Source organism: Herpailurus yagouaroundi, unplaced genomic scaffold (genome assembly GCF_014898765.1).
Source record: "Herpailurus yagouaroundi ecotype Mexico unplaced genomic scaffold, PumYag 208, whole genome shotgun sequence".
NCBI lineage: Eukaryota > Metazoa > Chordata > Mammalia > Carnivora > Felidae > Herpailurus > Herpailurus yagouaroundi.
The window spans coordinates 4,789,675-4,812,690 of record NW_024412439.1 but is presented as its reverse complement, the minus strand read 5'-3'; the positions used below and the strand labels follow the sequence as shown (position 1 = coordinate 4,812,690).

Below are 23,016 nucleotides of genomic sequence, written 5' to 3'. Positions count from 1 at the left end.
CCTTGCCCCGCTTCGTGGTCTATTTTATCACCTCCGCTGGAGAGATCACTTTACTTCTTTTTTTTCAAGTTTATTTCTTTCTTTTGAGAGACTGTGTAGGACCGGTGGAGAGGAGGAGACAGCGGGGCTCGATCTCCCAAACCATGAGATCACGACTTGAGCCGCAATCAAGAATTGGACGCTTAACCGACTAAGCCACCCCGGCGCCCCTGGAGAGATTATTTTAAATGAGCTCCGCTTGACCTCCTACCGCGATCCTCCCCAACCCCCGCACTCAGGGTCAATGGCCCACCAGGCCCTACGTGATTAACACCCCAGGACCCTTCAGACCTCACTCCCCAGTACCCTCTCCTTTCCATTTGCACTCAAGCCACATGGCCTCCTTCACACTGGCCGGGTTCACTTTGCGAGACGGTTCCTCCACGCGGAACTCTCCTTCTCCAGACAGCCACGGGACTAGCCGGCCACTGGCCCTGCACCTGTCCTACTGTCCCCACAGCACTCGGGGCTTCCGAACGCACTGTGTCATCTGCTCATTTACTGCATTTCGGGTTGTCTGTCTCCCCCCCACGCTTTCCTCGCTACGCACCAAGTGCATCCGGGCACCATTTTTCTCTATTTTGGTTCACCTCTGATCCCAAGCTCCTCAGACAACACCAGGCCCATCGCCAATCCCATTATCGTGTTCTTGAATGAGTAGTCCTGAACGCGTGGGTAATTTCTGACCGAAAAAAATGTTTTTGCAGCGTACATTTCTCTTCCATTACCGCCTGACAAGCTACCACAAACTTGCGGCTTAAAACAACGCACATTGACTGTCTCCGGTTTCCGTGGGCCACCGGGGTGCCTGGCACCCCTGTGAGCTCTGTCAGGTTGTAGGCAGAATTCCCCTCCTGTGGTTGTAGGATCGGGGTCCCCTCGATGGCGCAGCTCCCAACCGCTAGAGGCCCCCCACCCTTCCTGACGCCACTGGACTTCCGCACAGACCGGCTCACGGTGTGGCATCTCTCTCTCCCGAGCCAGCAAGGGAGGCCCCTAGGCAAGGGCAAGACATCACGTGACCACGGGAGTGACATCTCGTCACCTGTACCACACTCTTTTGTACAGAGGCAGGTCACAGATCGCACCCGCTCTTCTAAAGGGAAGAAGATTACAGAGTGCGAACATGGGGACCACGTAACTTTTTCTGTCCCCTCCTTCAGGCTTTTTTCTCCAGATACTGCACAAAAAGGACTTTGAGAAGTGTTTCAGTTAGGATGGGCTAGTTTATGCTGCAGGAACAAGTAGCCCCAAAGGCTATTGGCTTATTTTTCTTAATGTGCTTTAAAAAAATTTTTTTCAACGTTTTTTATTTATTTTTGGGACAGAGAGAGACACAGCATGAACGGGCGAGGGGCAGAGAGAGAGGGAGACACAGAATCGGAAACAGGCTCCAGGCTCTGAGCCATCAGCCCAGAGCCCGACGCGGGGCTCGAACTCACGGACCGCGATATCGTGACCTGGCTGAAGTCGGACGCTTAACCGACTGCGCCACCCAGGCGCCCCTTAATGTGCTTTTAAAAAAAACTTGTTTTGTTGTTCAAACCACGTGTGCACTGCAGGTAAGCTAAGCTGGGGGTTCCGCCACATGTCCCTGACCTCTGACACTCAGACCACGAGAGGAGCCCTCTTCTTCAGTGTTGCTGATTACTGTAGCAAAGGGAAAGCAAGCCCCAGAAGTCAAGGGCAGTCAAGGGCCCCCACCTATAAATGTCACCCATTATTTCTATTCAAAATGCCTCACACGGGGCGCCTGGGTGGCTCAGTCGGTTAAGCGGCCGACTTCAGCTCAGGTCATGATCTCGCGGTCCGTGAGTTCGAGCCCCGCGTCGGGCTCTGTGCTGACAACTCAGAGCCTGGAGCCTGTTTCGGATTCTGTGTCTCCCTCTCTCTGACCCTCCCCCATTCATGCTCTGTCTCTTTATGTCTCAAAAATAAATGTTAAAAAAAAAATGCCCCACACAAGAGCCAGCCGGTACAACCTACTGTTTCTAAGAAGAAAAACTGAAAGGTTTGGGGAAAGTAGCGTGATACTCACAGGAAGACCGTTTACCGAGATGTAGCCAACGGGGAGTCTGTCAGTAAAAGAAGTTTAAAGGAGAAAAGTTACCGGAAGGACATTTCACGTCGAGCAGATAAGCATTAACAGAGCTCTCGACAGTCTCCATGGATCTAACTTCAAGGTAGGAAGTTCAAAGTTAGTACTAGATTATTTAGTGGTTGGTAATCGTAAACAATGAATAAAGGACAGCTCGTTGCCCCTAAATGTGCTTGTGTCTTCTTTAGGGTTATTGATTCTCATTTGTGTTTGCACATTTTTTTAAATTAAGACTTTTTTTGGTGTTTATTTATTTTTGAGAGAGAGACAGAGACGGAGTGTGAATGGGAGGGGCAGAGAGAGAGGGAGACACAGAATCGGAAGCAGGCTCCAGGCTCTGAACTGTCAGCACAAGAGCCCGGTGCAGGGCTTGAACTCATGAACCGCAAGATCATGACCTGAGCGGAAGTTGGATGATTAACTGAGGGAGCCACACAGGTGCCCCACACATTTTTTTTGATGTACCACAAATGTCAAAACTTTTCCAACATATTTTTTCCTTAATACATTCTCATTGCTCCTGAAGAAGGTAATCAGTACCTGGAATGGAATGGAATATCCATTCCTGGAATGGAATGGAATATCCATTCCTGGAATGGAATGGAATATCCATTCCTGGAATGGAATGGAATATCCATTCCTGGAATGGAATGGAATATTACAAATAGCAATCCCTACAATGTGGAATCATAGGAGTCAAAGTGAGCAGGGCTCCTTCAGTCTCTGGTTGGGACATTGGAAGTCTTTGTTACATTATAGAGTAGTGGTCAGTTGAATGTTGGCTTTCATACCTTAGAACTCAGCCCATAGGGTTATGGAAGCTACGAATTTGGGGCTACTTTCCAAAGACTTGCTGGGCAGATGAAAACGTATAACTGATAACAAAAATCTGAAGTTCTTTTCAACTCTGATATTCTTTTTTTTTTTTTTTTTTAATGTTTAATTTTGAGAGAGAGAGAGAGAGAGTGTGAGCAGGGTAGGGGCGGAGAAAGGGAGACAGAGGATCCAAAGTAGGCTCTGTACTCTCCGGGCAGAGCCCGACATGGGGCTCAAACTCACAAACCATGAGACCATGATCTGAGCCAAAGTGGGACGCTTAACTGACTGAGCCACCCAGGTGCCCCTCAATTCTGACATTCTTAATTTTTTTTTTTATGTTTATTTATATTTGGGAAAGAGAGAGAGTGTGCAAGCAGGGGGCAAGGAAGGCAGAGAGAGAGAGACACAGAATCTGAAGCAGGCTCCAGGCTCCGAGCAGTCAGCCCGGAGCCCGACCCGGGATTCAAACCAACGAACCGTGAGATCATGACCTGAGCCGAAGTTGGACACTCAACCAACTGAGCCACCCAGGCGGCCCCTGATACTATTAAATATTCTAAATACTTACGCCTATCCTTGAGGTGCTCTCTGATACCACACCATTAAAGGAAATGGCTGTTTACCCCCACCCTTGTGAATTACCCTAAGCTAGTCCTTTATTCATAACTGAATATTGCTTCAGTCTCACTGTGACTCAAACTTGTACATTGTCCTAGACAAGATTCAACAATAACAACAGATCTGGCGATCAGAGAAAACCCCGACTCTGAACTCACATACCAAGGAAGGCAACTTTGGTTTGCCGAGGGTCGGCAAGTGCCTGGTACTGCATGGGTCCGGTGGTCATTAGGAAGACACCTTGTATCCATTCTGCTCCAAGCGGTTAGGCTCTTGACCCAACCACTGCGATCCCATTTGCAATGGACTTGGCTTAGGAATGGGCACGTGACTTGATCCTGGCCAATGAGACATGAGGAGAGTGGGCTAATGGCTGCTGCAAAAGGTCTCCTCTAGTTTGTAAGACATGGGGCCACTCGTCCTCCTCTGAGCATGTGGTACCTGGATGAGATGCCTGCAAATGTCCCAGGGACTGCAGGGCCAGGAGACCCACAGCCAAGTACCAGTAGGGCCTCTCGCCGTGCTGTCATTTGAGGTGATGAGTTGCCTGTCGTTTGAAACAATTTCAGTCAGCAGCAGCCAAAAGCATCCTCATGGACAACATGAAGGGGATCCCACAGTCCTTCACTGTCTCCCTGCTTTGCACAGGGGTACTGTTGGAAGCCCCAAGGAATTGTTCCGGAAGCTCTGACCCGAGGGCCCCCTTTACCAGCCAATATGGATGAGAAGGCGATAGAGGCAGATGGGTAGGCAGCCTCCTCCAACCACTGCCTGATACCACCGATAGAACACGCTGAGCCATTTGGCCGATATTCGTGAAGATCACAGGCCGCTGCCCCCCATCTGCTGTCTTAACTACTGCCCGGAATCTTGATTTATAAGATGTCCACTAGGATTTTTCACCTAATTGCTTTGGATCTAATATGGTCACCTCAATGACCGCAATACCTGATGTACAGATGGATGGGGCTGGGAGTTTCACTCAAGAGTTAAGGAAGCAGAGATGCATCCGGGCCTCTTTTCCATGCTGGGGCACCAACCGGTTTTCATAAACTTCAAGGACATAAACGTCCTCTGTAGACACGGACAGAAATCTTTCCTCTAATGAGATGGGTCTCAGCTTCCATGGCTGCATTCTGATGCTAGAACAGGGTTTCTCATCCTCAGCACTACTGGGGTTTGGGGCCAAATAATTCTTTGTCGTTCGGGGCTTGTCCTGTGTACGTGACGTAGGGTTTTAGCATCCGTGGCCTCCGCCCACCAGGTGCCAGTAAGCGCTACCCAGTTACGAAAACCAAAAATGTTTCCACACATTGTCAAATGTCCCTTGGGGAGATGTGACCACCCTCCAATGAGAACCACTTAGAATTACTCTCAAATAACAAAGTACCCTATTATCTTCCCCACCAGGCTGTCCATTCACCTTTATTCCATTCACAGCTCCCTGACTTCCCTGCAAGGAACTACCCACTTTTGTTCTTAGTCCGCAGGGTTTGGATGGGGCTGGCTCTCCACCAGGTACCAAAGGCGACATGTTACTTGGGCTTGGTTGGTGGGAGTAAACATCCTCTCGGCCACAGAGATCTGTTCAGGATGGGTCACGTGGTCCAACTCATGACCGGGTGAGTCATGCCTAGGACTTCTGATTGAACTGTTGGACTTGCGCTTATGAGAAGGTAAGCCTGGAGTTTCTGGCTGCCATCTTGTCACCCGAGAGAGGGCTTCCCTCAGAACGTAACCACTACAGATGAAAGCAGAGCCAAGGGAAGGGGAGAGGCTAGTTCCCGATGACATTACCTGAGCCCCTGAGTCCAGCTGTGACTGGTGCTAGGGGTCACCCCTGGACTTTCCGCTTATATGAGCCAACCCATCTCTCTTGGGCTTACGCCATTTTGTGCTGTTTTCTCTCACTTGCAGAGAACCCTTACTTCCGCGTTTGATGAAGTTTGGTCTGCTTGCTGTCTAGAATTTTGCTTGACCTCCCCAGTATCCACAGCCTTCTTTTGCAGGAGGGCTATCAATGACCTGGACGATTTCACTTTTCTCCTTGCTGGAGAAAAGCGCCTCAGAAAGTTCCAGCAAAATGAGTAGGGCGTGTAGATAGATGCCAGGCTTCAAGGAATTTTATGAAAGTCTTTATGTAATTGGGAATGGCTTGGTAACTTCTGGGCTTGCTTTTGGGAGCATCTTTTCTATCTTTATATCGTAACTTACACGTGACCAGACCTGCCTGGACAGAAGTTGCCTAAACTGAAAAATAAAATGAGCCTATTTTATAGGTAAGTATTATAGACTCCTCCCAAAACACTGTCTTTATTTATTGATTTTTTTTTTTTTAGGTTTATTTACCTATTTTTGAGACAGACAGAGACAGTGTGAGCAGGGGAGGGGCGGAGAGACAGGGAGAGAGAGAGAGAATACCAAGCAGGCTCCGTGTTGTCAGCACAGAGCCTGACGCGGGGCTCAAACTCACCAACTGTGAGATCATGACCTGAGCCAAAGTCGGACTCTTAACTGACTGAGCCACTCAGGCATCCCTCTTTCTTTCTTTCTTTCTTTCTTTCTTTCTTTCTTTCTTTCTTTCTTTCTTTAAGTTTATTTATTTTGAGAGAAAGAGTGTGTGCAAGTGGGGGAGGGGCAGAGAGAAGGAGAGAGAGAGAGAGAGAGAATCCCAAGCATTGCAGAACCCAACGTGGGGCTCGAACCCACAAACCGTGAGATCAAGACCTGAGTTGAAGACAAGAGTGGGACACTTAACTGACTGAGCCACCCAGGCGCCCCTGGGGAGGTGGTTTCTTCATAGATTTTTGCCCTGCACTTTTCAAGCGTATTAGTTCCCGACACATTTTATCTCAGGCAGACAGCTTCAAAAGTTTCCGAGAGCACGTCTATTTGTTCAGTGCACACATGGTGGGAACATCATGCATTCAGGAGTCGGGCAGATCCGAATGTGAATTCTGCAGCTGTGTGCCTGTGGGAATATGCCACCACCCTCTGCGGGCCCCAGCCTGTGTCCCCGTCTATACTGCGGAACAATTCCTAGCCATTTCAGAAGTTAGGGTGAGCGATGGGAGTGAAGAGTTCACGTCCTTTGCTCTGTACTGTGCTGCCTCGACCGAACTCTTAGTCTGACTAAGGATTTCGCTGAATTGCCCAATTGCTTTGGCCTCGCGTAGACACGGTCAGCTGCTACGCGGTCGAACAAGCTAGAAAGCAAAATCCTAATGCCCTGGAGTGTAGGGTGTAGGCGTGCATACACATTTGCATGTTAGTGCCTGGCTGGGTTTCCTTGTTTGCTTTACCCGCTCACCCGAGGCATCCGGTCTCTTCCGTTTAGGAGCCGAATTCACCATCCGGCCGGCCGTACACACACACACGTCTGTCTTCACCTACAGTGCCTCCCAACTCTGCTTACCTTGTTTCCTGCTGAAGCCTTTACTGTGGCATTTAATGTGTCACATCCCTGTCCTTCTTTTCCAGGGTAAGCGTCTGCATTTCACGGGCACGAAACAGAACCTGCGTGTTGAATCGAATCTGACCGATGCCCCCCTCTCCTGTCCTCTACACGCGCCCCTAAATTCTCTCGGCCCCTCCTTCACGCAGGAGCCACGGTGTAACGTCCCTCATTCCTCCCCACCTCGTTCCCTAGCGCTGCTGTAACCGATTCCCGGAACACTAGGGGCTGAAGACCACAGACATTTGTCCTCGCGGTTCAGAAGGTCGGAAGTGTGAAGTCGGTATCTCTGGCCTGAAATCGGGATGTCTGTAGGCGCGTGCTTCCCTGGGAAGATGCCGGGGGAGAGTCCTTCCTTGCTTCTCCCAGCTTCCGGTGGCTGCCAGTTTCCCTGGGCTTATGGTGTATGGCCACATCATTCCAATATCTGCCTCATTTGTTATGTCATGTTCTTTGGGGGGGGGGGGTGTGCAAATTCTCCCTCCACCTGTCACGTAAGGACATGCATCCTTCATTAGGACTCACCCAGGTGCCATCATCCATGACAATCTCCCCATCTCAGGATCCTTCACTTAATCCTGCCAGTTTTTTGGTTTTTTTTTTTTTTTAAGGTTTATTTATTTTTTGAAAGAGAGAGTGTGAGCAGGGGTGGGGCAGAGAGAGAGGGGGACAGGAGATCCAAAGCGGGCTTGGGGCCGACGGCAGTGAGCCCAGGGTGGGGCTTGAACTCACGGACCGTGAGATCATGACCTGAGCCCGACGACGGCGGTGAGCCCAGGGTGGGGCTTGAACTCACGGACCGTGAGATCATGACCTGAGCCAAAGTCCGATGCACAATGGACTGAGCCACCCAGGTGTCCCGCGTCTTTTGCTGTGTTCCCTAACAGCCACAGCTTCTAGGGATTACAGCCGGTGGGGGGGGGGGGGTGCATTTTTCAGCCCCACAGGAGGGGCACCACCAGAGGGGCGTGCCCAGGGGGCCGTGTTTATTCTAAGCGACCCTATTCAGACAGGGCACCCGGGGCTGGGCCTCAGGTTCCTGGGAGGGACTGTCGCTTAGCAGTTCGAACCCAGGCACTCCCAGGTGCACCTGAGGTCAGGACACCGTGCGGGGGCCATCTCCACCTGGGTACCAGATAAAAGGAAGGGTCGGCAAGGACGCCGCAGGGGCTGGTCCTGAACGGAGGAAGGCAATGAGGACCTGCACCGAGTGGCCCGCACAAGAGAGCCCTTCGTCCCCTGGGGACACAAAGCCCCTTGTTTCCGGGCACCTGGTTCTAGTTCTGTGATCAGCCCCCTTTTCTGTTCCTTCCCTGAGCCACCCATGAAATTCACTCTCTGTCCTTATAAAACGTCCCATCGCCTTTATGGTAAAGCGAGCTGCTGTTCCTTACGACGCAAAGACCCCTGTCCCCCAACTCCTCAAGGCAGACTCCCCCTCCCCTTTCTCGTGGCCTCAGCGGAGCCCCTGTCCAGTCGAGGGCAAACTGTCTTAGACCCCCAACCTCCCTGCCCACCCGCCACCGCTCACCCCTGGCCACCACGTGCCCAGGGATGTCTAGGGCCACCGTCACACTCTGCCCCGTCCTTCTCCAGCCTCGCCACACCTGTCGCCACCACTCAGCCACCTCCCGCCAGCGTCACCTGAAATCCAAGCCGTTCATCTGTCCGATTCTTGCCAAGTAATCACCGCCAACAGTCTCTTCTCACCAGCCCTCACCTCCACCCCTCAGATCCTCTCTACCCTGTATTTATCTTTCCATGCTTCCTCACATCCCTGCCAGTAATCCCCATTGACAGCACCATCCATTTTCCACGAGCCGGGAGATGCCTTTGATCTCTTGGCTCCCAGCCTCCCGGCCCCACTTGACTTCCCGCCCCACCGTCCACCTGCCACCCACGAGGGGGGCGGCGCCTTGACCGCCCCGTGTTCCCCGCGCACGGGTCCGGGGGCCGGTCCTGTTGGACGCCAGTTTGGTTCAGCTCGAATCTCCTCAACTGTCCCCTCTCTCTTGTGTTCTTTCTTAAGACGGCCACCCTGAAAATCACCAGGAACTTGGTGCCTCGAAGCAACTTCTCACCGTTCCAGAAGGTGGAAGGTTGAGATCGAGGTGTGGGCAAGGCCTCCAGGGGAGGATCCTTCCTGCCTCCTGTGGCTTCTGGAGGCTCCAGACATTCCTCGGTCGGTGGCAGCCTCCCGCCCAGCCCTGCCTCCGTTTCCACACTGTCCTCCTCTGTGTCTCCTCCCTTCCCCTCTGAGGACACTCGTCCCTGGAGTGAGGGCCCCTCCCTAACCCAGAAGGATCTCCTCTTTAAGTCTGTAGAGACCCTTTTACCAAATAGAGTTCTCTTCCAGATAAAGGGGCAGGGTGGACAGATCCGTCGTGACACCTCCATTCAAACCAGCACATCTCTCCAGTTCCAAACTGGAAGACTGTGCCACGCTGGAGGGCTTGGGACCTGGCTGCCTACGGTCAACAAGGGGACAGATGATGGAATCTGCAGGTGTGGGGAAACAGCTCCCAAATGCCAAACCTTGACCACAGGAAAACGCGAGGAGGAAAGCAGGGGGATGAATCCCACCCCGCTCCCGTGGGCCCCCGGCCACACTTCTGGAGAAGGCAGCGTGCCGGTGGGCAAGCCTGCCCGCCAACCTTCCCAGTCTCTTCTGGAAGCAACCGCCCCCCCCCCCGGTAACACCTGTCCTCTCCCCATCCCTCCCCGCACTCCCCGTTGAGGCCCATCCGAACCTCCGTGGGACTGAGCTAACACGTTGTTAGCACCTCCCTCCCTGTCTCCAGCATTGCTTTTCCGGAGGAATCAAACTATGACTCTGGCCACCTAATGCCCCAAATTTCTGTTGAGCAGGAAGTGGCCCCCGTTGTCTCCTCAGAGAAGTCGCTTGCTTCTTGTGTGACTCTGCTTGTCACACAGACCACAGCTGGGGGGGCTGAGATCTGGGCTGCCCCAGGTCCTGCGATGGGGACCCGTCGTGCGGGGGGCCCGGGACTACAGTGCTGCCTGGCGGGGACAGTGCGTAGCAGGAACACCCAGAATCGCTGCGTGCTCGCTGCAGGGAGGGTGGCAGGGACAGGGTGACCGTTTTCCTGATTGGGCAACCCGTGCTTAGATCTTCAGAGGCATTGAGCGGCTTTGAAGGGCTCTTCCTGCACCTCCCTGTCCTCGGGGTCCCTACATCTGAGCCAAGGAGGGTACCCTGTCCCCTTGCAGCCTAAGGGAACTCCATTGACACAACCTGCCTGGCCCTTAACCTTCCCCGGAGCCCCCACTGAACATGCTCTTGGCGTCACCAGGCGTTTTCCATCATGGTGCCCTCACGCCCTTCCCCAAATAAGCCACTGTTCATTTGACCCACTTGGCCACCCTCTGCCACCAACATTGCCTTCTGAGGCTTTCTGGTCTTCTCGACCTTTTCTGTGTTGTTCCTGTCGTAGATGCCGGTAATCTTCCTTCTGCTTCTTGCTCCTTTACAGTCAAATAGGTGTGATGTAAAATTGATCACGCTTACCGTTTTCAAGTGTGTACTTAGGAGTACATTCACAATGTTGCGTAACCATCACCACTTTCTGTTTCCAAAACACTCCCAGAGCATTTCTAAACCAGCAATGCCCATGAAAGACGAACTCCCCGTTCCTGCCTCCCCTGAGTCCCTGGCAACCTCCATTCTACTTTCTGTCTCCATGAATTTGCCTATTCTCACCTCCTCAAAGAAGCGAACCAGGCAATACTTGTCCTTCTGGGTCCGGCTTATTACACTTGGCACAACGTCTTCAAGGCTCGGCCATAACGCAGCATGTGTCAGAATTTCATTCCCTCTTATGATGGAATAGTATTCCGTTGGATGTTTTCTTCTGATAGTTTGATAGTTTTCACTGGTAAGTTTAGCCTCTGAACTATTTTGAGTTAATTTTTGTATATGATACAAGGTAAGGGTCCAACATCGTTCTCTGCATGTGGTTGTCCGTTTTCCCATAACTATTTTTTGAAAAGATTGTCCTTTCCCACTGAATGGTGTGGAACCCATGTTGAAAACCGACCTACCACATGTGGGAAGCTTTATTTCTGGGCTCTCTATTCTATTCCATTGGCCTGTATGTCTGTCTTTATGTTGGTTCCACACTGTTTTGATTACTGCTTCACAGTAAATTTTGAAACCATGAAGTTTGAGTCCTCCAAGTTTGTTCTTCCTTTTCAAGATTGTTTTAGCTATATGGGGTCCTTTGACATCCCACATGAATTTAAAGGTGGATTTTTATTGATGCACAAAAATGTAATTGGAGCTTTGATAGGGATCGCGTTGGATCCATATCCAACTACTTTGGGTAGTCCTATCGTCTAAACAGTATTAAGTTTTCCAATTCATGAACGCAAAATGCTGTTCTATTTATTTATGTCTTCCTGTAATTACTTTTAGCGATGTTTCATACCTTTCAGGGTACAAATCTCACACTTCTTCGGTGACGTTTGTTCCAAAGTGTTTTATCCTCTTTGATATTATTAGTGGAATTGCTTTCTTAAAATTTTTTTGGATTGTTCATCATGAGTATATAGAAATGCAACCAATTTTTGAGTGTCGATTATGTATCCTGTAACTCTGCTGAGTGTGTTTATCAACTCTGTTTATTTTTGTAGAATCCTTACGATTCTTGCGTTTATAAGGTTTTGTCGTCTGTAAACAGGGATAATCGTACTTTTTCCCTTCTAATTTGGGTGCCTTTTCTTTGTTTTGTGCTCAGTTGCTCTGGCTTAGCACTTACAATACTATGTAAAACAGAAGTAGTGAAAATGGACATTTTTTTCTAGTTCCTGATTTTAGAAAAAAAGTTTCAGTCATTCATCATTGAGTATGCTGTTACCTATGGACTTTACATGAATGACTTTTATTATGTTGAAGAAGCTCCCTTCTATTTCTACTTTATTGAGTCTTTTTAAAAAAATATATCATGAAAGGGTGTTTGATTTTATCAAATTTTTTTGCATCAATTGAGATGATCATGAGTTTTCCCCCCCTTTACTTTATTAACGTGGTGTATTACATTGATCCATTTTCATAGATTTAATCAATCATTGCATGCCAGGAATAACTTCGGCTTGGTCATGTTGTATGGTCTTTTTAATATGCTGCTAAATGTATTTTGTGATTATGTTATTGAGGCTTTTTGCATCAATCTTTTTTTTTTTTAATTTTTTTTTAAACGTTTATTTATTTTTGAGACAGAGAGAGACAGAGCATGAGCAGGGGAGGGGCAGAGAGAGAGGGAGACACAGAATTGGAAACAGGCTCCAGGCTCCGAGCAGTCGGCACAGAGCCCGATGCGGGGCTCGAACTCACGGACCGTGAGATCATGACCTGAGCTGAAGTCGGATGCTTAACCGACTGAGCCACCCAGGCGCCCCTGCATCAATCTTAACAAAGGATCATTTCATTGCATGCTAGAAGTTTTGCTATGTTGTTTGTCATTTTCATTTGTCTGAAAGTATTTTAAATTTCCCTTGTCGACCTATTTGCTGTTTCGGAATGTGTTATTTAATTTCCACGTATTTGTGAATTTTCCTAATTTCCTTCTGCTATTGACTCCTGACGTCATTCCACTGTAATGGAAAAAATACTCTGCATGATATTAATCTTTTTAAATGCATGAAAACTTGGGGCGCCTGGGTGGCTCAGTCGGTTAAGCGTCCGACTTCGGCTCAGGTCATGATCTCATGGTTCATGAGTTTGAGGCCCGCGTCGGGCTCTGTGCTGACAGCTCAGAGCCTAGACCCTGCTTCAGATTCTGTATCTCCCTCTCTCTATGCCTCTCCTGCACTCATGACCTTTCTCTCACTCTCTCTCTCAAAATAAACATTTAAAATCATTTTTTAAAAAGAATTTTAAAAAAACTTAGCTCCTCTACAGCTCCTTTTCCACTTCTTTCTGTTATTGATATTGCAAATTACCCCTTTATACATTGTGTGTCCAACAATATAAATATTTATATTTATCCATTTGTCTCTTAAATCATGTAGAAGAGTGGAGTTATCAACCAAACTTACAATAATACTGGCTTTTATATTTGCCCCTGTATTTACCTTTCTTGGAGTTCTTTATTTCTTTCTACAGCTCCAAGCTGCCCTCCAAGCATTCTTCCATTTGAACCTGAAGGAGTCCCTTTGCTGTTCTTGCAGAGCAGGTCTAGTGCGAACAAACTCTCTCCGCTCCTGTTTGTCTGGGAATGCTTTAATTTCTCCCTCGTTTTTGAAGGGCGTTCTTGGCAGATATAGAATTCTTGGTTGACAATTGTTTTTATCTCAGCTCTTTAAATATATCACCCCCTAGCCTTCTGGTGTCCCAAGTCTCTGTGGAGAAATCAACAAGTGATCTTATTAAAGGTCGCTCATATGCGTTAAGTCATTTCTCTTGTGGCTTTCGAGATTTTCTCTTTGGTTTTTTGTCAGTTGGATTATAATGTGACTTGCCGCGGGTCCCTTTGAGTTTATTCTACTTGGAGTTTATTGAGCTTGTTGGCTTTGTATGCTCAGATCTTTCATCAAATTTGAGCTGGTTTTTAAAAAAAAAATTTTTTTTTAATGTTTATTTTTGAGAGAGACAGAGACAGAATGTGAGTGGGTTAGGGGTAGAGAGAGAGGGAGACGCAGAATCCAAAGCAGCCTTCGGGCTCTGAGCCATCAGCACAGAGCCCGACACGGGGCTTGAACCCACAAGCTGTGAGATCATGACCTGAGCCGAAGTCGGATGCTCAACCGACTGAGCCACCCAGGCGCCCCAAATTTGAGCTGGTTTTGGTGATTAATTCTTCAAATAATCTTCCTGCCCCTTCTTCTCTCTCTCTCCATCCTCATTCTTGGACTCCCATAATGTGATGTTGGTTTATCCACTGGATGGTGTCCCTTGGGCTCCGTTCACTTTTCTTCATTCTTTTTTATTTCTCCTTCATACTTGGAATTTCAAATGTCATGTCTTTAAGTTTGCTGATTCTTTTTCTCTGGCTGCTCAAATCTGTTGTTGAGCCCCTCTAGTGAATTTTTAATGTTAATGATTTTACTTTTCAGCTCTGGAATTTCTGTTCAGTCCTTATTAACCCTTTCTCTCTGTAATGATATTCTCACTTTGTTAATGCATCTTTTTCTGATTTCCTTTAGTTCTTTGCCCATATTTTTCCTTTTATTCATATTGCAGACAGTTGTTTTAAAGCCTCGTCCTAGGAAGTCTGATGGCTGGCATTCCTCGGGACAGTTTCTGTCAGTTTATTTCGTTCCTTCGAGTGGGCTAGATTTTACTGTTTCTCTGTATGCCTTGTGACTTTTTGTTGAAAATTGCATGTTTGACTATTATAATGTTGTAACTCTGAAGATCAGCTCCTCTGTCTTCCTCGGAATTTTCTGGGACGTTTTGATTGCTCTATTGTGTTTGTTCTTATTGACGAAGGCTATAATAGCCCATCTGTTTTGTGATTTTCGAAACCATTTTTACAACAACTATTCCTTATCATATGTGATCATTAAAGTCTGTTCCTTTTGCTCTTGTTCGGCTAATGTTTTGCTAGAGATTTCCTTGACTACCAGGAGCAAACACTCACACACATACAGAAAACTAAAATAGCCCTCCTAGTCTTTGTAAATTGGCTCTCGGCTGGAACGCTTTGCCAGCACTAAGCTAGACTTGCACTGAAGCTAGGGATTAGCTCAAGATGAAATCTTTTTTTTTTTTTATTTTTTTAATGTTTCTTTATTTTTGAGAGAGACGGAGACAGAGTGCGAGCGGATTAGGGGCAGAGAGAGAGGGAGACACAGAATCTGAAGCAGGCTCCAGGCTCTGCGCTGTCGGCACAGAGCCCAGTATGGGGCTCGAACTCACAAACTGCAAGATCATGACCTGAGCCAAAGTCAGGTGTTTAACCAACTGAGCCACCCAGGTGCCCCTCGCTCAAGGTGAAATCTTAACGTCTTCTGAGGTCTTTTCTGAGCATGCCTCTTGCCCTGGGGATGTGCATGGCTTTAAATCTCCTCTCATGTGTGGTGGCTTTTGAATGACTTAATTTCCCAAAGAATCTCACCCCAGCTTTCCTTCCAGGTCTTAGGTCATCCATTTTATGTCACAGCCCACAACTTCTTGCCCCAGAGAGCCGTGGGTCTCTAGTCCACCTTGCTGCTTTCATGAGCTGTGTCTATCGTTCCTCTCACCCCAGTTCCAAGCTACGTGAGACAGAAATAAATGTCTTGCTTCACTCATATGAGGACTTTAAAAGACAAAACAGATGAACATAAGGGAAGGGAAACTAAAAGAATATAAAAACAGGGAGGGGGACAAAACAGAAGAGTCTCATAAATATGGAGAATAAACTGAGGGTTGCTGGAGGGGTTGCGGGTGAGGGGATGGGCTAAATGGGGGAGGGGCATTAAGGAATCAATGCCTGAAATCATTGTTGCACTAGATGCTAATTTGTTTGTAAATTTAAAAAAAATAAAAAATTAAATTAAAAAAAAGAAAGAAAGGAATGTACTTGTATCAGTCCTTCAAGTATCCCCCGGAGAGATTAGAATAGATATAGACAATAACTTGGGAATGAGGTCTGTTCTGCTCCCTCTGCTTGGAAGGACTGAGGTCCCAAACTGGGCACACAGGCTGCTGCTACTTTAAGACCAAAGCTTCTACTGTGCCAGGGAGGGGCGGGGTAAGGCCAAGTAAGAATGCCACAAAACGTTCCTACCGCTTTGAAGATCGTTTCTTTTCTTTTTCTTTTCTCTTCTTTCCTTCTCCTTTTCTTTTCTTTTCTTTCTTTTTTTTTTTTTTAATTTGACATTCACTTGATTTAAAAATTGGACTCCCTCCGCCCTCCTGCCCTGAGTTCTGACAAAGTTAAGTCAGTCAGTTTCCGATTTGTTTGTTTTCTGTGGTTGACCAAGAGCTTGGAGCTTCTTAATCCACCATTTTGCTGCGGTTTCCCTCTAGTCTTACTACTTGTTCATGTTAAGAAGACCGGCCACATTTTCTGAGTACCTTCTATGTGACATAAATACTAGGCATATTATAACAAATGAGACACAGTCTCTACCTTCATATGGCTTCTCTTCTAGTGGAAGACACCAGAAAACAAGTCACCTAGACAATTGCCATTTCTAATGTGTGCCTTGAAAAGGGGGAAAGGCTAATCTAATATAGAGAATGACAGGAACCTACTGGGGTCCTTGAGTGCTATTTTTCTAGTATCTTTCTTGCGTGCCAGAGAAAGTCTCCATGAACTTGGGTATTTGAGTGAGACCAAGGCTGGAAAGGAGGTCCCAGTGTAAAGAGTGGGGACAAAAAAATGCAGCCTAGTGGGCAGCATTGACAAAGACCATGGTGTAGAAACCTATTTGCGGCACTTAAGGGAGCCATCGAGACTTCAGGACCACGAATAAGGAGAGGAGGGCACAAGACAAGGCAGGCAAGCTGGAGGGCAGTTGGAGGCCACTTGAAATTCGATGGGCACCCATATGTCAAGCTGAGGGGTGACCCAGTTTGATTGGACTTCTAACATCATTTGTTGCTAAGTTGAGAACTGATTAGAGAATGGTATTATGGAAGCATGGAGGCCAACTCGGGGGATGTTTGTTACAGTCCAAGAGAGATTATGGTGGTCTGGACTATGGCGGTTGACAGGAAGGGTGCGGAGAAGAGGGAGACATGGCTGTGTTGGTGGTGGAGGATGTGGTGGGACTTCCTGATGGGTGGATTGGATGGATGAGGAAACAGGCAAAGGAGAACTTGAGGAGAGCTTCCAGTTTTCTATGAGAAAATGATACGAATAGACAACGGTGCCATTACGATGGAGAGGGAAACCTGGGCGGGGAGAAAGGGCTATTTCGAGGTGTCTTGAAATAACCCTAAGACCTCCCCCCAGGTGGAAATGTTGAATAGGGAGCAGAACATAACACTGTGGCTCAGACACGAGAGGACTGAGCTGGAATAGACACACAGATCAACGGAACAGAATAGAGCGCCCAGAAATAAACCCACAATTACATAGTCAATTAACCTTTGATAAAGGAGGAGGCGAGAATATGGGAATGGGGAAAAGCCAATCTCTTCAACAAATGGTGCCGGGAAAGCGGGACGGCGACACGCCAAAGAATGAACTGGACCGCTCTCGTAACACCATTCACAAAAATAAACTCGAAATGGCTGAAAAACCTCCGTGTGAGACCCACAACCATAAACGTCCTCGAAGAGACAACAGGCAGTAATTTCTCTGACGTCAGCCCTGGCAACAAAAAGAAGACTGAGCTACAGATGTAAATTTGGAAGCCTTTGAAACGTAGATGGTATTCTAACCCATGCGTTTTAATGAGGTCACCTAGGGAGACCGTGTCGAGAGAAAAGAGGTAGGGACCTCAAACCTCACATTTAAAGGCCAAACAGATGAAGTGAACCAGATACAGGAGCTGTCAGATGCTGGCTGGGCTCTGCCAGATCAGATCCCCGAGCCTGGATTCACGAAAATAAATGTCCTCTGGGATCACACAACGGGATCTGACTGCTCGAACCATTACTCAGTATCTGTGTTTATGTTCTGGGATCATTAAAGCCAAAGGCAGATGGCAGGTCATAAAACGCTGCTTTAAAAAGTCGGTAAATCCGGGGCTCCCGGGTGGCTCAGTCGGTTAAGCGTCCGACTCTTGATTTCTGCTGAAGTCATGATCTCGGGGTTCGTGGGTTCCAGCCCCACATCAGGCTCTGTGCTGACAGTGTTGGGATTCTCTCTCTCTCTCTTTCTTGCTGCTCTTCCCCTGCTCACATGCACACATGCTCTCTCTCTCTCTCTCTCTCTCAAGTTAAAAAAAAAAAAAGTCAGTAAATCCTTCTTAGATGGGGCAAAGAGATCCCGAAGGCCCCTTCCAGATCTATGCCCCTACAATGCCAACTCACCATGCAGGAATCATGCAGCCTTCCTCCGTTGCTTTAGGAAATAACTGTGTGTTTCTGAGCCACCAGAAAGGGATAGGGGGGCTGAGAGAGAGGGAGAGAACTTCCTTGTGTACAGGTGTCTCAGTTTCCATCTGAATTCGTTTCCCATCCTCGTGTTTAAATTGGTATGGTTTGGGGCGCCTGGGTGGCGCAGTCGGTTGAGCGTCCGACTTCAGCCAGGTCACGATCTCGTGGTCCGTGAGTTCGAGCCCCGCGTCAGGCTCGCATCAGGCTCTGGGCTGATGGCTCGGAGCCTGGAGCCTGTTTCTGATTCTGTGTCTCCCTCTCTCTCTGCCCCTCTCCCATTCATGCTCTGTCTCTCTCTGTCCCAAAAATAAATAAACGTTGAAAAAAAAATTAAAAAAAAAATAAAAATAAAAATAAATTGGTATGGTTTTTTTTTTTTTCTCTTTTACAATGAACATATGCCTTTATAATATCTACACTTAACACTGTCAAGATTCTTCTGTGGACTGGACTGTGTGTCTGTCCCTAACACAGTGCCTAGCCCAAGGGGCAGCTCAAGAAAGGCCAAATGAATGGACAAATGAATGAATGAATGAAGGTTTTGAGCTAGTGAAGGATCCAGAAACTCATTTACTTTAGAATCCAGGGGATCTAAAGCAGATCTGACATTATCTGTACATATCGAGTAAGTTGTTACTTTAATGCAATAACCCGACGGGCTTCATTACTTCAATTCCTTTGAGCCACAACAATTTGTTGGCCACTTGCCTAGGATGGTGGCAGGCACCAGGGTCAGGGCTAAAGAAGGCTGACAAAGGGGAAGAGTTGGTCCCTGGGCTGTGGGCTGGGAGATGCACAAATAGAGCAAAACGCCCAACACGGGAGTGGTTTGTGCACCCCCCTAAGGGCAGACCTAGACTGGGGAGGCCCCCGTGTGGTAGAATGGGTGTGTGTGTGGGGGGGGTGGGTAACAGCCTGCTTGGCCTCTTTGTTGAAGTCTAGATGACCTTGGGCAAGTCCGTTCACATCATTGGAAAGCAGCATCGTCTTCCATAAAAGGGAGTTCTTTGTCTCAGTAGTGCACACGGGAAGTCCTCTCGACTCCAACCTTGTCATTTTCTCTTTGTCGTCAGGAACTCTCTGGAAGGAACAGGGGCTTGTATAGGCCAGAGGGCGGAAGTTGGAGTTACAGGGGCCTGATGTACATGTTTGGGGCTCACCTATTAATGGTTCTTGGGGCTCCCTTCGAATTCTATTTCAAAAATGTAACATTTGAAATCATGTTCACATTTAAAATGCAGGCAACTTCACCTAAGAATCCAGTTTTCCCAGGAGATCCGACAGCACAAGGAAATGCTAGCCCTGCTTTGGACCCCTCTCGATGGTTTCTTACCAGTCCTAGTGGTCCAACTGGTGACCGAGGTTCAGAGCAGGTATTTGGAACAGGAGTTCAAGCCAGTGATGTTCCTGGAGGTATGTCCCTGGAGGGAGGGCGGGAGCCTTTCCTAGGAGGTAGATCAGAATGTCTGAGCGTGTTTTCGATCCCAGAGGTTCAGAAGGTACCCTCTTCCCACTTCCTTACCTGAAAATCAGCGGGTGGCATGAGCCACTGTACAGATGAGAGCGCGGGGCGGGGGGTGGGCGGGGTGGGGGGGGAAATGCACAGCAATCATTTACGCAATGGCGGGAAGAGCTAGCATCCATCGACTGCTGGCTTAGGTCTAGCACTGCTCTGAGCCATATGGCATTACCAGCCCCGTTTCACAGATGGAAACTGAGGCATCAAGACATTAGTTAGTCACCTTCTCCAGAGTCCTGGGTTGGCAGGTGACTGAGCCAGATACTTGTTCTGCAGATGAAATCAAGGTTGGGAGCTACGACTTGCACGACTAAAACCCACGGTGGGGGGAGGGGGCGTCTCTGAGCGGGGAGGGGGCCCGCTGAACCTGGTGTTGGTGAGCACCACTAATTTGGATGGCAGAACAGAGCGCGGGGGCCAAATGTTAGTTGACGTGGCGGTGATGAGTAGAAAAGCAAGCCCAGCAGAATATCGTTACTCCAACACGGAGTGTGTTCCTCCCAACACACTGTTAACCTCCTCCAGACAAATTCTTTTTTTTTTTTTTTAAGATTTAAAAAAAAAATATTTATTTATTTTTGGGAGAGAGACAGAGCATGAGCGGGGGAGGGGCACAGAGAGCGAGGGAGACACGGAATAGGAAGCAGGCTCCGGGCTCCGAGCTGTGAGCATGGAGCCCCAGGCGGGGCTCGAACTCACGGACTGTGAGATCATGACCTGAGCCGAAGTCGGACTGTCAACCGACTGAGTCCCCCAGGGCCCACCCCCCGCCTCCAGACAAATTCTTAAACAAACCAACTGAAGAGCCAGCTCTGGGTTTTATAAACCAACCTCTTTTACTATTATTATTATTATTATTTTTTTTTTGGAGGGTTCACATTCGTGCTGTTTGTCTGCCAGACGGAAATGGGGTTGAACGTCTGACAATAGCCTGTGCACGTGTAAAAGCTGAGCAGGACACTGTGGAGACAAAGCGCACCATTCAGTGACATAACTCATTTCCATGGATGGCTTATGAACGTCGGCATCATTACTCGTACTCTCAGTGTTCACAGAAAGCCCTGGGTGTCCAGATTTCAGGCAGGTTTCCCCCTGAAAGTTAAGAAATTCATAAAGTGCTGATGGAAGTCCAAAGGAAACAACAACAATGAAGCGATTCCTCGTACGACCGATTTTTCCTTAACGTACTTTGCAAAGCCAGGGAGAAGGGTGTAGCGTGTAGGACGACAGGAAACGGACTTGTCTATTACTTCGGCCTGTCTGGTGACTGCAGGGAATTGAAAATGAGGAATAGGTGGCAGAGGTGATTTCCAGAGGGAGAAAGAGTGGAATATGGAAAAGAAAGGTCAGAAACGGAGGAGGGGGGACACATCAAGAGTGAAGAGAATGTCGCGGGGCATTGCCGGGGAGAAGCGGGGGGGCAGCGAGGCATGGTATGGAAGCCTCTGGAATCAGCGGCCTTTTTGGATGAGAAAAGGAGCAAGGGATAGTGTGCATTTGCTTTTTTTTTTTTTTTTTTTTTAAAGCAGTTTGGAGACTCTGGTGACGATTCACTAAAACACGGTACCAAATCACCTGACTGCAGAGAACACACCGGTTGAACGTGTTTCAAGATCTCAGAGGGATCACTTGTTATATTTCAACGGGTCTGGTTTGAGAGACATCACCGTATGACTCCAGAAAATCTGGCGGTTGCTTAGCCAAATACTACGGCCAGTCACTTTCCTGCCACTTTAAGAGGAATCACTGTGAAATATGCGATGTGTCTGCAGACACTTGGGATACAGGTTATGAGAACCACCGTTCCCCCTGCCCCCCCCAGATACCACTGCACATTTTCTCTTTGATTAAAACAACAAGATTCCTTTTTAGCCAATAAGTAAAGTCTGGTTCAAAGGCTCTCAAACTGCCACCTGTTACTTCAAAAGCTCTTTCAATTCCCCCGAGCAATTTACTGTAGGGCTCTTGCACTCCTGGGTGTGGTTTCCATCCGTTTCTAGCCATGCTCTCTCCGTGTAAAGGAAGTATTGATCTCTGAAGGCAGATTTTTAGTAGAGACCTGTCCGTGGAGGTATCTGCCTGGCCCTATGGCTACGACGGTGGAGATGGAGAAAGGGTCCTATGGGTATAGAACAGGTCAAGATCTTCAGAGCATTGACCAGAAATCGAAATTTTGGTTCAGTTTTTAAAATTAAATGTGGAACTGACTGACCCATCAGGATGGCCCACTATAAAAAAAATAATAACAGGGGCGCCTGGGTGGCGCAGTCGGTTAAGCGTCCGACTTCAGCCAGGTCACGATCTCGCGGTCCGGGAGTTCGAGCCCCGCGTCAGGCTCTGGGCTGATGGCTCAGAGCCTGGAGCCTGTTTCCGATTCTGTGTCTCCCTCTCTCTCTGCCCCTCGCCCGTTCATGCTCTGTCTCTCTCTGTCCCAAAAATAAATTAAAAAAAAAAAGTTGAAAAAAAATAAAAAAAATAATAACAACAAGTCCGGGGGGCCCAGTCGGTTGAGCATCTGACTCTGGATTTTGGCCCAAGTCTGTGATCTGAAGGTCGTGAGATTGAGCCCCACGTCGGGCCGCCCTGGGTGTGGAGCCTGCTTGAGATCCTCTCTCTCCCATTCTCTCTCTCTGCCCCTCCCCCCCCAAAAATTTTAAAATAACAAGCCCTTGTGCACTGTTGGTAGGAACGTAAAACGACGGAGCTGCTGTGGGAAACAGAATAGTTACTAATCCGAGAAGCGGCACCTCAACTAATTAAACACAGATTCCCTATGGAAAATTCTGGATCTAGCAATTCCCTTTCTGGATCTATCGCCAAAAGAACGAAAAGAATGGAAAGAAAGATCGCTCACAGCAGCGTTATTCATAAGAGCCAACAGGCAGAAGCGACTCAGTGGACCATCCTTCACCCTTACAAACGAAGGAAATCCAGACTCGGGCTACAACTGGGATGAACCTCGAGGACATAACGCCGAATGAAATACATCAGACGCAAAAAGACAGGTACTGTGTGAGTCTGCTTACCTGAGGTGCCCAGAGTGGTCAAATTCACAGGGACGGAGACTAGAGTGACACTTGCCGGTGGCTGGGGAGGGAGGCTGGGGAATCAGTGCGTAACAAGTACAGAGTTTCAGTTTTGCAAGATGGGAGGAGTTCTAGAGATTGGCCCCACGACGTGAAAGATTACGAAAGATACGAAAGATTACGAAAGATACGAAAGATTACGAAAGATACGAAAGATTACGAAAGATACCAGGTGGCACGCTTCCCGGAGGGCCACGAGTGTCATAATCTACCACAACCATCAGAGAATGGTTTGATATGTATATTCAATCCATAATTTACAAATCAGTAATAGAACGAGGGGAGGAAATGTAGAAAATACAATCCAAGAGAAGACCAGAAATGAGAAAAAAAAAAAAAAAAGGCAAAGATGAAGGATGGAAAATAGGATCTAACATACCATGTAAA

General features: G+C 48.0%; 1 long non-coding RNA gene across 1 annotated transcript; it reads right to left on the bottom strand.

Moving 5' to 3' along the window:
* Positions 1 to 18,399: 18,399 nt before the first annotated feature.
* On the bottom strand, positions 18,400 to 22,710 carry LOC121015873 (uncharacterized). The gene is made up of 3 exons (XR_005784009.1): positions 22,570 to 22,710; positions 19,358 to 19,469; positions 18,400 to 19,104 (listed from the first exon to the last, which is right to left on the bottom strand). It is a non-coding gene; the product is annotated as an uncharacterized LOC121015873 (long non-coding RNA).
* Positions 22,711 to 23,016: the final 306 nt, after the last annotated feature.